The sequence below is a fragment of the Cetorhinus maximus genome, chromosome 17, assembly GCF_964194155.1.
Source record: "Cetorhinus maximus chromosome 17, sCetMax3.hap1.1, whole genome shotgun sequence".
Lineage (NCBI taxonomy): Eukaryota > Metazoa > Chordata > Chondrichthyes > Lamniformes > Cetorhinidae > Cetorhinus > Cetorhinus maximus.
In genome coordinates, this window is record NC_135895.1 from 35257433 (window position 1) to 35270441 (window position 13009).

Below are 13009 nucleotides of genomic sequence, written 5' to 3' on the forward strand. Positions count from 1 at the left end.
GGTTACTGCCCCAGGTCCTCTTTTCACCCGCTCTTCTACCTGGTGCATACTGCCCCAGGTCCGCTTTTCAATCACTCTTCCAGCTGGTGGTTTCTGCCCCAGGCCCTCTTTTTGTCACTCTTATAGCAGCTGGTTAGAGCCCCAGGTCCTCTTTTCACCCGCTCTTCTAGCTGCTGGTTACTGCCCCAGGTCATCTTTTCAGTCGCTCTTATAGCAGCTGGTTAGAGCCCCAGGTCCTCTTTTCACCAGCTCTTCTTGCTGCTGGTTACTGCCCCAGGTCCGCTTTTCACCCGTTCTTCCAGCTGCTGGTTATTGCCTCCGGTCCTCTCTGCACCCGCTCTTCTAGCTGGTGGTTCTTGCTCGAGGTCCTCTTTTCACCTGCTCTTCAAGCTACTGGTTACTATCCCCATGTGCTCTTTTCACCTGCTCCTATATCTGGTGATGACTGCCACCAGGTCCACTTCTCACCCACTCTTCTAGCTGCTGGTTACTGACCACAGGTCCTCTTTTCACCCGCCCTTCTAGCTGGTGGTTACTGCCCCAGATCCTCTTTTCACCCGCTCTTCTAGCTGGTGGTTACTGCGCCAGTTCCTCTTTTCAACAGCTCTTCTAGCTGCTAGTTATTGCCCCATGTCGTATTTTCACCCGCTCTTCTAACTGCTGGTTACTGCCCAGGTCCTCTTTTCACACGCTCTTCTACTGGTGATTACTGCCCCAGGTCCTCTTTTCACATGCTCTTCTACTGGTGGTTACTGCCCCAGGTCCTCTTTTCACCCGCTCTTCTACCTGGTGGATACTGCCCCAGGTCCTGTTTTCACCTGCTCTTCTACCTTGTGGATACTGCCCCAGGTCCTGTTTTCACCCGCTCTTCTAGCTGCTGGTTACTGCGCCAGGTCCTCTTTTCACCCGCTCTTCTAGCTGCTGGTAACTGCCCCAGGTCCTCTTTTCAATCACTCTTCCAGCTGGTGGTTTCTGCCCCAGGCCCTCTTTTCAGTCGCTTTTCCAGCTGCAGGTTATTGCCCCAGGTCCTCTTTTCACCCGCTCTTCAAGCTGCTGGTTACTGTCCCCATGTCCTCTTTTCACCCGCTCCTATATCTGCTGATGACTACCACCAGTTCCACTTCTCACCCACTCTTCTAGCCGTTTGTTACCGTTCCAGGACCTCTTTTTACCCGCTCTTCTAGCTGCTGGTTCCTGCCCCCGGTCCTCTCTGCACCCGCTCTTCCCGCTGGTGGTTACTGACCACGGGTCCTCTTTTCACCCGCTCTTCTAGCTAGTGGTTCCTGCCCCATGTCTCATTTTTACCCACTCTTCTGGCTGCTGGTTAGAGCCCCAGGTCCTCTTTTCACCCGCTCTTTTAGCTGCTGGTTACTGCCCCAGGTCCTCTTTTCACCCGCTCTTCTAGCTTGTGGTTACTGCCCCAGGTCCTCCTTTCACGCGCCCTTCTAGCTGATTTTTCCTGCCCCAGGGCCTCTTTTCACCCGCTCTTCTAGCTGGTGGTTACTGCCCCCGGTCCTCTCTGCACCCGCTCTTCTAGCTGGTGGTTAGTTTCCCCATGTCCTCTTTTCACCCGCTCCTATATTTGCTGATGACTGCCACCAGGTCCACTTCTCACCCACTCTTCTAGCTGTTCGTTACTGTCCAAGGTCCTCTTTTTACCCGCTCTTCTAGCTGCTGGTTACTGACCACAGGTCCTCTTTTCACCCGCCCTTCTAGCTGCAGGTTACTGCGCCAGGTCCTCTTTTCACACGCTGTTCAACTGGTGGTTACTGCCCCAGGTCCTCTTTTCACCCGCTCTTCTACCTGGTGGATACTGCCCCAGGTCCTGTTTTCACCCGCTCTTCTAGCTGCTGGTTACTGCCCCAGGTCCTCTTTTCACCCGCTCTTCTAGCTGCTGGTTACTGCCCCAGGTGCTCTTTTCACCCACTCTTCTAGCTGCTGGTTTCTGCCCCAGGTCCTCTTTTCACCCGCTCTTCTAGTTGCTAGTTTCTGCCCCATGTCGTCTTTTCACCCGCTCTTCTAACTGATGGTTACTGCCCCAGGTCCTCTTTTCACCCGCTCTTCTACCTGGTGCATACTGCCCCAGGTCCGCTTTTCAATCACTCTTCCAGCTGGTGGTTTCTGCCCCAGGCCCTCTTTTTGTCACTCTTATAGCAGCTGGTTAGAGCCCCAGGTCCTCTTTTCACCCGCTCTTCTAGCTGCTGGTTACTGCCCCAGGTCATCTTTTCAGTCGCTCTTATAGCAGCTGGTTAGAGCCCCAGGTCCTCTTTTCACCAGCTCTTCTTGCTGCTGGTTACTGCCCCAGGTCCGCTTTTCACCCGTTCTTCCAGCTGCTGGTTATTGCCTCCGGTCCTCTCTGCACCCGCTCTTCTAGCTGGTGGTTCTTGCTCGAGGTCCTCTTTTCACCTGCTCTTCAAGCTACTGGTTACTATCCCCATGTGCTCTTTTCACCTGCTCCTATATCTGGTGATGACTGCCACCAGGTCCACTTCTCACCCACTCTTCTAGCTGCTGGTTACTGACCACAGGTCCTCTTTTCACCCGCCCTTCTAGCTGGTGGTTACTGCCCCAGATCCTCTTTTCACCCGCTCTTCTAGCTGGTGGTTACTGCGCCAGTTCCTCTTTTCAACAGCTCTTCTAGCTGCTAGTTATTGCCCCATGTCGTATTTTCACCCGCTCTTCTAACTGCTGGTTACTGCCCAGGTCCTCTTTTCACACGCTCTTCTACTGGTGATTACTGCCCCAGGTCCTCTTTTCACATGCTCTTCTACTGGTGGTTACTGCCCCAGGTCCTCTTTTCACCCGCTCTTCTACCTGGTGGATACTGCCCCAGGTCCTGTTTTCACCTGCTCTTCTACCTTGTGGATACTGCCCCAGGTCCTGTTTTCACCCGCTCTTCTAGCTGCTGGTTACTGCCCCAGGTCCTCTTTTCACCCGCTCTTCTAGCTGCTGGTTACTGCGCCAGGTCCTCTTTTCACCCGCTCTTCTAGCTGCTGGTAACTGCCCCAGGTCCTCTTTTCAATCACTCTTCCAGCTGGTGGTTTCTGCCCCAGGCCCTCTTTTCAGTCGCTTTTCCAGCTGCAGGTTATTGCCCCAGGTCCTCTTTTCACCCGCTCTTCAAGCTGCTGGTTACTGTCCCCATGTCCTCTTTTCACCCGCTCCTATATCTGCTGATGACTACAACCAGTTCCACTTCTCACCCACTCTTCTAGCTGTTTGTTACCGTTCCAGGACCTCTTTTTACCCGCTCTTCTAGCTGCTGGTTCCTGCCCCCGGTCCTCTCTGCACCCGCTCTTCCCGCTGGTGGTTACTGACCACGGGTCCTCTTTTCACCCGCTCTTCTAGCTAGTGGTTCCTGCCCCATGTCTCATTTTTACCCACTCTTCTGGCTGCTGGTTAGAGCCCCAGGTCCTCTTTTCACCCGCTCTTTTAGCTGCTGGTTACTGCCCCAGGTCCTCTTTTCACCCGCTCTTCTAGCTTGTGGTTACTGCCCCAGGTCCTCCTTTCACGCGCCCTTCTAGCTGATTTTTCCTGCCCCAGGGCCTCTTTTCACCCGCTCTTCTAGCTGGTGGTTACTGCCCCCGGTCCTCTCTGCACCCGCTCTTCTAGCTGGTGGTTAGTTTCCCCATGTCCTCTTTTCACCCGCTCCTATATTTGCTGATGACTGCCACCAGGTCCACTTCTCACCCACTCTTCTAGCTGTTCGTTACTGTCCAAGGTCCTCTTTTTACCCGCTCTTCTAGCTGCTGGTTACTGACCACAGGTCCTCTTTTCACCCGCCCTTCTAGCTAGTGGTTCCTGCCCCATGTCTCATTTTTACCCCCTCTTCTGGCTGCTGGTTACTGCCCCAGGTCCTCGTTTCACCCGCTCTTCAAGCTGCTGGTTTATGCCCCAGGCCCTCGTTTCACCCGCTCTTCAAGCTGGTGGTTACTGCCCCAGGTCCTTTTTTCACCCGCTCTTCCAGTTGCTGGTTACTGCCCCAGGCCCTCATTTCACCCGCTCTACTAACTGGTGGTTCCTGTCCCAGGTCTACTTTTCACTCGCTCTCCTAGCTGCTGGTTACTGCCCCAGGTCCTCTTTTCACTCACTCTTCCAGCTGGTGGTTTCTGCCCCAGGCCCTCTTTTCAGTCACTCCTATAGCAGCTGGTTACAGCCCCAGGTCTTCTTTTCACCCGTTCTTCTAGCTGCTGGTTACTGCCCCAGGTCCTCTTTTCACCCGCCCTTCTAGCTAGTGGTTCCTGCCCCATGTTTCATTTTCACCCGCCCTTCTAGCTGGTCGTTACTGCCCCAGGTCCTCTTTTCACTCATTCTTCCAGCTGGTGGTTTCTGCCCCAGGCCCTCTTTTCAGTCGCTGTTATAGCAGCTGGTCAGAGCCCCAGGTCCTCTTTACACCCGCTCTTCTAGCTGCTAGTTACTGCCCCATGTTGTCTTTTCACCTGCTCTTCTAACTGATGGTTACTGCCCCGAGACCTCTTTACACCCGCTCTTCTAGCTTGTGGTTACTGCCCCAGGTCCACCTTTCATATGCCCTTCTAGCTGATTTTTCCTGCCCCAGGGCCTCTTTTCACCCGCTCTTCTAGCTGGTGGTTACTGCCCCCGGTCCTCTCTGCACCCGCTCTTCTCGCTGGTGGTTACTTTCCCCATGTCCTCTTTTCACCCGCTCCTATATCTGCTGATGACTGCCACCAGGTCCACTTCTCACCCACTCTTCTAGCTGTTCGTTACTGTCCAAGGTCCTCTTTTTACCCGCTCTTCTAGCTGCTGGTTACTGACCACAGGTCCTCTTTTCACCGCCCTTCTAGCTAGTGGTTCCTGCCCCATGTCTCATTTTTACCCCCTCTTCTGGCTGGTGGTTACTGCCCTAGGCCCTCGTTTCACCCGCTCTTCAAGCTGGTGGTTACTGCCCCAGGTCCTATTTTCACCCGCTCTTCCAGCTGCTGGTTCCTGCCCCAGGCCCTCATTTCACCCGCTCTTCAAGCTGGTGGTTACTGCCCCAGGTTCTCTTTTCACCCGCTCTAATAACTGGTGGTTCCTGTCCCAGATCTACTTTTCACTCACTCTCCTAGCTGCTTGTTACTGCACCAGATCATATTTTCACCTGATCTTCCAGCTGCTGGTTACTGCCCCAGGCCCTCTTTTCACCCGCTCATCTACCTGGTGCATACTGCCCCAGGTCCTCTTTTATCCCACTCTTCTAGCTGCTGGTTACTGCCCCAGGTCCTCTTTTCAGTCGCTCTTATAGCAGCTGGTTACTGCCCCAGGTCCTCTTTTCAGTCGCTCTTATAGCAGCTGGTTACTGCCCCAGGTCCTCTTTTCACCCACTCTTCTAGCTGATGGTTACTTCCCCAGGTCCTCTTTTCACCCGCTCTTCTACCTCGTGGATACTGCCCCAGCTCCTCTATCCACCCTCTCTTCTAGCTGCTGGTTACTGCCTCAGGTCCTCTTTTCACCCGCTCTTCTAGCTGCTGGTTACTGACCCCAGGTCCTCTTTTCACCCGCTCTTCTAGCTGCTGGTTACTGCCCCAGGCCCTCGTTTCACCCGCTCTTAAAGCTGGTGGTTATTGCCCCAGGTCCTCTTTTCACCCGCTCTTCTAGCTGATGGTTACTGCCCCAGGTCCTCGTTTCACCCGCTCTTCCAGTTGCTGGTTACTGCCCCAGGCCCTCATTTCACCTGCTCTTCATGCTGGTGGTTACTGCCCCAGGTCCTCTTTCAATCCGCTCTACTAACTGGTGGTTCCTGTCCCAGGTCTACTTTTCACTCACTCTCCTAGCTGCTTGTTACTGCACCAGGTCATATTTTCACCTGATCTTGCAGCTGCTGGTTATTGCCCCAGGTCCTCTTTTCACTCACTCTTCCAGTTGGTGGTTTCTGCCCCAGGCCCTCTTTTCAGTCCCTCTTATCGCAGCTGGTTACAGCCCCAGGTCCTCTTTTCACCCGCTCTTCTAGCTGATGATTAATGCCCCAGGTCCTCTTTTCACCCGCTCTTCTACCTCGTGGATACTGCCCCAGGTCCTCTATCCACCCTCTCTTCTAGCTGCTAGTTACTGCCTCAGGTCCTCTTTTCACCCGCTCTTCTAGCTGCTGGTTACTGACCCCAGGTCCTCTTTTCACCCGCTCTTCTAGCTGCTGGTTACTGACCCCTGGTGCTCTTTTCACCCACTCTTCTAGCTGCTGGTTACTGACCCCGGGTCCTCTTTTCACCCGCCCTTCTAGCTACTGGTTCCTGCCCCATGTCTCATTTTCACCCGCTCTTCTAGCTGCTGGTTTCTGCCCCAGGTCCGCTTTTCACTCACTCTTCCAGCTGGTGGTTTCTGCCCCAGGCCCTCTTTTTAGTCGCTCTTATTGCAGCTGCTTAGAGCCCCAGGTCCTCTTTACACCTGCTCTTCTAGCTGCTAGTTACTGCCCCATGTCGTCTTTTCACCCGCTCTTCTAGCTGCAGGTTACTGCCCCAGCTCCTCTTTTCACCCGCTCTTCTACCTGGTGGATACTGCCCCAGGTCCTCTTTTCACCCGCTCTTCTAGCTGCTGGTTACTGCCACCAGGTCCTCTTTTCACCCTCTCTTCTAGCTGGTTGGTTCCTGCACCAAGGTCCTCTTTTCACCACTCTTCTAGCTGGTGGTTACTGCCCCAGGTCCTCTTTTCACTCGTTCTTCTAGCTGGTGGTTACTGCTCCAGGTCCTCCTTTCACGCGCTCTTCTAGCTGAGGGTTACTGCCCAGGTCCTCTTTTCATCCGCTCTTCGATCTGGTGGTTAATGCCCCAGGTCCGCTTTTCACCCGCTCTTCAACCTGTTGGTTAATGCCTCAAGTCCGCTTTTCACCCGCTCTTCAACCTGTTGGTTAATGCCTTAGGTCGTCTTTTCACACGCTCTTCTAGCTGCTGCTAACTGCCCCAGGTCCTCTTTTCACCTGTTCATCTACCTGTTGGTTACTGCCCCAGGTCAACTTTTCACCTGCTCTTCTACCTGGTGGTTAATGCCCCAGGTCCTCCTTTCACCAGCTATTCTAGCTGTTGGTTACTGCCCCAGGTCCTCTTTTCACCTGCTCTTTTAGCTGTTGGTTACTGCCCCAGGTCCTCTTTTCACCCGCTCTTATACCTGGTGATTCCTGCACCTGGTCCACTTTTCATCCGCTCTTCTAGCTGCTGGTTACAGCCCCAGGTCCTCCTTTCATCTCCTCTTCACGATGATGGTCAATGCTGCAGGTCCTCTTTTCACCCACTCTTCTAACTGGTGGTTACTGCCCCAGATCCTCTTTTCACCCGCTCTTCTAGCTGCTGGTTACTGCCCGAGGTCCTCTTTTCAGCCGTTCTTCTAGCTGCTGGTTACTTCACCCAGGTACACCTTTCGGCCGCACTTCTTGCTGGTGGTTACTGCCCCCAGGTCCTCCTTTCAAACGCTCTTCTAGCTGATCGTAACTGCCCTAGGTCCTCTTTTCACCCGCTCTTCTGGCTGGCGGTTGCTGCACCCAGTTGCTCTTTTCACCCGCTCTTCTAGCTGTGGTTACTGCCCCAGGTCCTCCTTTCACGCGCTCTTCTAGTTGAGGGTTACTGCCCCAGGGCCTCTTTTCACCCGCTCTTCTAGCTGGTGGTTACTGCCCACAGGTGCTCTTTTCACCCGCTCTTCTAGCAGCTGGTTACTGGCCTCAGGTCATCTGTTCAACCGATCTTCCATGCTGCTGGTTACTGCCCCTAGTCCTCTGTTCACCCACTCTTTTAGCTGCTGGTTACTGCCCCAGGTCCTGTTTTCACCCGCTCTTCAAACTGCTGGTCACTGCCCCAGGTCCTTTTTTCACCTGCTCTTCTAGCTGGTGGTTAGTGCCCCAGGACCACTTTACACCCGCTCTTCCACCTGCTGGTTACTGCGCCCAGGTCCTCTTTTCACCCGCTCTTCTAGCTGGTGCTTCCAACCCCAGGTCTTCCGTTCACCCGCTCTTCTAGTTGGTGATTACTGCCCCAGGTCCTCTTTTCACCCACTCTTCTAGCTGCTGGTTACTGCCACCAGTTCCTCTTTTCACCCTCTCTTCTAGCTGGTTGGTTCCTGCACCAAGGTCCTCTTTTCACCCGCTCTTCTAGCTGGTGGTTACTGCACCCAGGTCCTCTTTTCACCCTCTCTTCTAGCTGGTGGTTACTGCCCCAGGTCCTCTTTTCACTCGTTCTTCTAGCTGGTGGTTACTGCTCCAGGTCCTCCTTTCACGCGCTCTTCTAGCTGAGGGTTACTGCCCAGGTCCTCTTTTCATCCGCTCTTCGATCTGGTGGTTAATGCCCCAGGTCCGCTTTTCACCCGCTCTTCAACCTGTTGGTTAATGCCTCAAGTCCGCTTTTCACCCGCTCTTCAACCTGTTGGTTAATGCCTTAGGTCGTCTTTTCACACGCTCTTCTAGCTGCTGCTAACTGCCCCAGGTCCTCTTTTCACCTGTTCATCTACCTGTTGGTTACTGCCCCAGGTCAACTTTTCACCTGCTCTTCTACCTGGTGGTTAATGCCCCAGGTCCTCCTTTCACCAGCTATTCTAGCTGTTGGTTACTGCCCCAGGTCCTCTTTTCACCCGCTCTTTTAGCTGTTGGTTACTGCCCCAGGTCCTCTTTTCATCCGCTCTTATACCTGGTGATTCCTGCACCTGGTCCACTTTTCATTCGCTCTTCTAGCTGCTGGTTACAGCCCCAGGTCCTCCTTTCATCTCCTCTTCACGATGATGGTCAATGCTGCAGGTCCTCTTTTCACCCACTCTTCTAACTGGTGGTTACTGCCCCAGATCCTCTTTTCACCCGCTCTTCTAGCTGCTGGTTACTGCCCGAGGTCCTCTTTTCAGCCGTTCTTCTAGCTGCTGGTTACTTCACCCAGGTACACCTTTCGGCCGCACTTCTTGCTGGTGGTTACTGCCCCCAGGTCCTCCTTTCAAACGCTCTTCTAGCTGATCGTAACTGCCCTAGGTCCTCTTTTCACCCGCTCTTCTGGCTGGCGGTTGCTGCACCCAGTTGCTCTTTTCACCCGCTCTTCTAGCTGTGGTTACTGCCCCAGGTCCTCCTTTCACGCGCTCTTCTAGTTGAGGGTTACTGCCCCAGGGCCTCTTTTCACCCGCTCTTCTAGCTGGTGGTTACTGCCCACAGGTGCTCTTTTCACCCGCTCTTCTAGCAGCTGGTTACTGGCCTCAGGTCATCTGTTCAACCGATCTTCCATGCTGCTGGTTACTGCCCCTAGTCCTCTGTTCACCCACTCTTTTAGCTGCTGGTTACTGCCCCAGGTCCTGTTTTCACCCGCCCTTCAAACTGCTGGTCACTGCCCCAGGTCCTTTTTTCACCTGTTCTTCTAGCTGGTGGTTAGTGCCCCAGGACCACTTTACACCCGCTCTTCCACCTGCTGGTTACTGCGCCCAGGTCCTCTTTTCACCCGCTCTTCTAGCTGGTGCTTCCAACCCCAGGTCTTCCGTTCACCCGCTCTTCTAGCTGGTGATTACTGCCCCAGGTCCTCTTTTCACCCACTCTTCTATCTGGTGGTTACTTCCCCAGGTCCTATTTTCACCCGCTCTTCTAGCTGCTGCTTACTAACGCCAGGTACTCTTTTCGCCCGCACTTCCAGCTGCTGGTTACTGCCCCAGGTCATATTTTAACTTGATCTTCCAGCTGCTGGTTACTGCCCCAGATCCTCTTTTCACTCACTCTTCCAGCTGGTGGTTACTGCCCCATGTCGTTTTTTCACCCGCTCTTCTAACTGATGGTTACTGCCCCAGGTCCTCTTTTCACCCGCTCTTCTGCCTGGTGGATACTGCCCCAGCTCCTATTTTCACCCGCTCTTCTAGCTGCTAGTAACTGCCCCAGGTCTTCTTTTCACCCGTACTTCTAGCTGCTGTTTACTGCCCCAGGTCCTCTTTTCACCCGCTCTTCTAGCTGCTGGTTACTGCCACAGGTTCTCTTTTCTGCCGCTCTTCCAGCTGCTGTTTACTTGCCCAGGTTCACTTTTCACCCGCTCTTCTAGCTGCCGTTTACTGCCCAGGTCCTCATTTCACCCGCTCTTCATCCTGGTGGTTACTGCCCCAGGTCCTCTTTTGACCCACTCTTCTAGCTGGTGCTTATTGCCCCATGTCCTCTTTTCACCCGCTCTTCTTTCTGCTGGTTACTGCCCCAGGTGCTCTTTTCAGCCGCTCTTCTAGCTGCTGGTTACTGCCTCCGGTCCTCTTTTCACCCGCTCTTCGAGCTGGTGGTTACTGCCTCCGGTCCTCATTTCACCCGCTCTTCTAGCTGCTGGTTACTGCCCTCCGGTCCTCATTTCACCTGCTCTTCTAGCTGGTGGGTACTGCCCTCCGGTCCACTTTTCACCAGCTCTTCTAGCTGATGCTTATTGCCCCATATCATCTTTTTACCCGCTCTTCTTTTGCTGGAGGTTACTGCCCCCAGCTCCTCTTTTCAACTGCTCTTCTAGCTGCTGGTAACTGCCCCAGTTCTTCTTTTCACCCGCTCTTTTAGATACTTGTTACTGCCCCAGGTCCTCTTTTCGTCCGCTCTCCTTGCTGGTGGTTACTGCCCCCAGGTCCTCTTTTCACCAGCTCTTCTAGCTGGTGGTAACTGCCCCAGGTCCTCTTTTCACCCGCTCTTCTAGCTGATGCTTATTGCCCCATATCATCTTTTTACCCGCTCTTCTATCTGCTGGTTGCTGTGCCAGGTGCTCTTTTCAGCCACTGTTTTAGCTGCTGGTTACTGCCCCCAGGTCCTCTTTTCACCCGCTCTCCAAGCTGGTGCTTACTGCCCCAGGTCCTTTTTCATCCGCTCTTCTAGCTGGTGGTTACTGCCCCAGGTTATCTTTTCACCCGCTCTTCTATCTGTTGGTTACTGCCCCATGTACTCTTTTCACCCGCTCTTCTAGCTGCTGGTTACTGCCCTCCAGTCCTCATTTCACCCGCTCTTCTAGCTGGTGGGTACTGACCTCCGGTCCACTTTTCACCCACTCTTTTAGCTGGAGGTTACTGCCCCCAGCTCCTCATTTCAACTGCTCTTCTAGCTGCTGGTAACTGCCCCAGTTCTTCTTTTCACCCGCTCTTTTAGATACTGGTTACTGCCCCATGTCCTCTTTTCATCCGCTCTCCTCGCTGGTGGGTACTCCCCCCAGGTACTCTTTTCGTCCGCTCTTCTTGCTGGTGCTTACTGCCCCCAGGGCATCTTTTCACCCGCTCTTCTAGCTGGTTCTTATTGCCCCATGTCCTCTTTTCACCCGCTCTTCTATCTGCTGGTTACTTTCCCAGGTTCTCTTTTCACCCGCTCATCTAGCTGGTCATAATTGCCCCATATCCTCTTTTTACCCGCTCTTCTATCTGCTGGTTACTGTGCCAGGTGCTCTTTTCAGCCACTGTTCTAGCTGCTGGTTACTGCACCCAGGTCCTCTTTTCACCCGCTCTCCAAGCTGGTGCTTACTGCCCCAGGTCCTCTTTTCACCCGCTCTTCTCGCTGCTGGTTATTGCCCCAGGTCCTCTTTTCACCTGCTCTTCTAACTGGTGGTTACTTCCCCAGGTCCTCTTTTCACCCGTTCTTCCAGCTGGTGCTTATGGCCCCATGATCTCTTTTCACCCGCTCTTCTCGCTGCTGGTTACTGCCCCAGGTCCTTTTTCATCCGCTCTTCTAGCTGCTGGTTATTGCGCCAGGTCCTTTTTCACCCTCTCTTCAACCTGCTGGTTACTGCCAGCAGATCCGCTTTTCACCCGCTCTTCTAGCTGGTGGTTACTGCCTCAGGTCCTCTTTTCACCCGCTCTTCTAGCTGCTGGTTATTGCCCCAGGTCCTCATTTCAGCCGCTCTTCTAGCTGCTGGTTACTGCCCCCAGGTCCTCTTTTCACCCAATCTTCTAGCTGGTGGTTACTACCCCCAGGTCCTCTTTTCACCTGCTCTTCTAGCTGCTGGATACTGCCCCCAGGTCCTCTTTTCACCTGCTCTTCTAGCTGCTGGTTACTGCCCCCAGGTCCTCTTTTCACCCACTCTTCTAGCTGCTGGCTACTGCCCCCAGGTCCTCTTTTCACCTGCTCTTCTAGCTGCTGGTTACTGCCCCCAGGTCCTCTTTTCACCCACTCTTCTAGCTGCTGGCTACTGCCCCCAGGTCCTCTTTTCACCCGCTCTTCTAGCTGCTGGTTACTGCCCCAGGTCCTCTTTTCACCCTCTATTCTAGCTGCTGGTTAGAGCCCCAGGTCATAATTTCACCTGCTCTAATAACTGGTGGTTCCTGCCCCAGGTCCACTTTTCACTCGCTTTCCTAGCTGCTTGTACCTGCCCCAGGTCATATTTTCACCTGATCTTCCAGCTGCTGGTTATTGCCCCAAGTCCTCTTTTCACTCACTCTTCCAGCTGGTGGTTTCTGCCCCAGGTCCTCTTTTCACCCGCTCTTCTAGCAGATGGTTACAGCCCCAGGTCCTCTTTTCACCCACTCTTCTAGCTGCTGGTTACTGCCCCATGTCTCATTTTCACCCGCTCTTCTAGCTGCTGGTTACTGCACACAGGACCTCTTTTCACCCGCTCTTCTAGGTGGTCGTTACTGCCCCAGGTCCGCTTTTCACTCAATCTTCCAGCTGGTGGTTTCTGACCCAGGCCCCCTTTTCAGTCGCTCCTATAGCAGCTGGTTAGAGCCCCAGGTCCTCTTTTCACCCAGTCTTCTAACTAATGGTTACTGCGCCAGGTCCTCTTTTCACCCGCTCTTCTACCTGCTGGATACTGCCCCAGGTCCTGTTTTCACCCGCTCTTCTACCTGGTGGATACAGCCCCAGTTCCTCTTTACACCCGCTCTTCTAGCAGCTGGTTAGAGCCCCAGGTCCTCGTTTCACCCGCTCTTCTTGCTGCTGGTTACTGCCCCAGGTCCTCTTTTCACCCGCTCTTCTAGCTGCTGGTTACTGACCACAGGCCCTCTTTCACCCGCAATTCTAGCTGCTGGTTACTGCCCCAGGTCCTCTTTTCACCCGCTCTTCTAGCTGCTGGTTACTGCCCCAGGTCCGTGTTTCACTCACTCTTCCAGCTGGTGGTTACTGCCCCAGGCCCCCTTT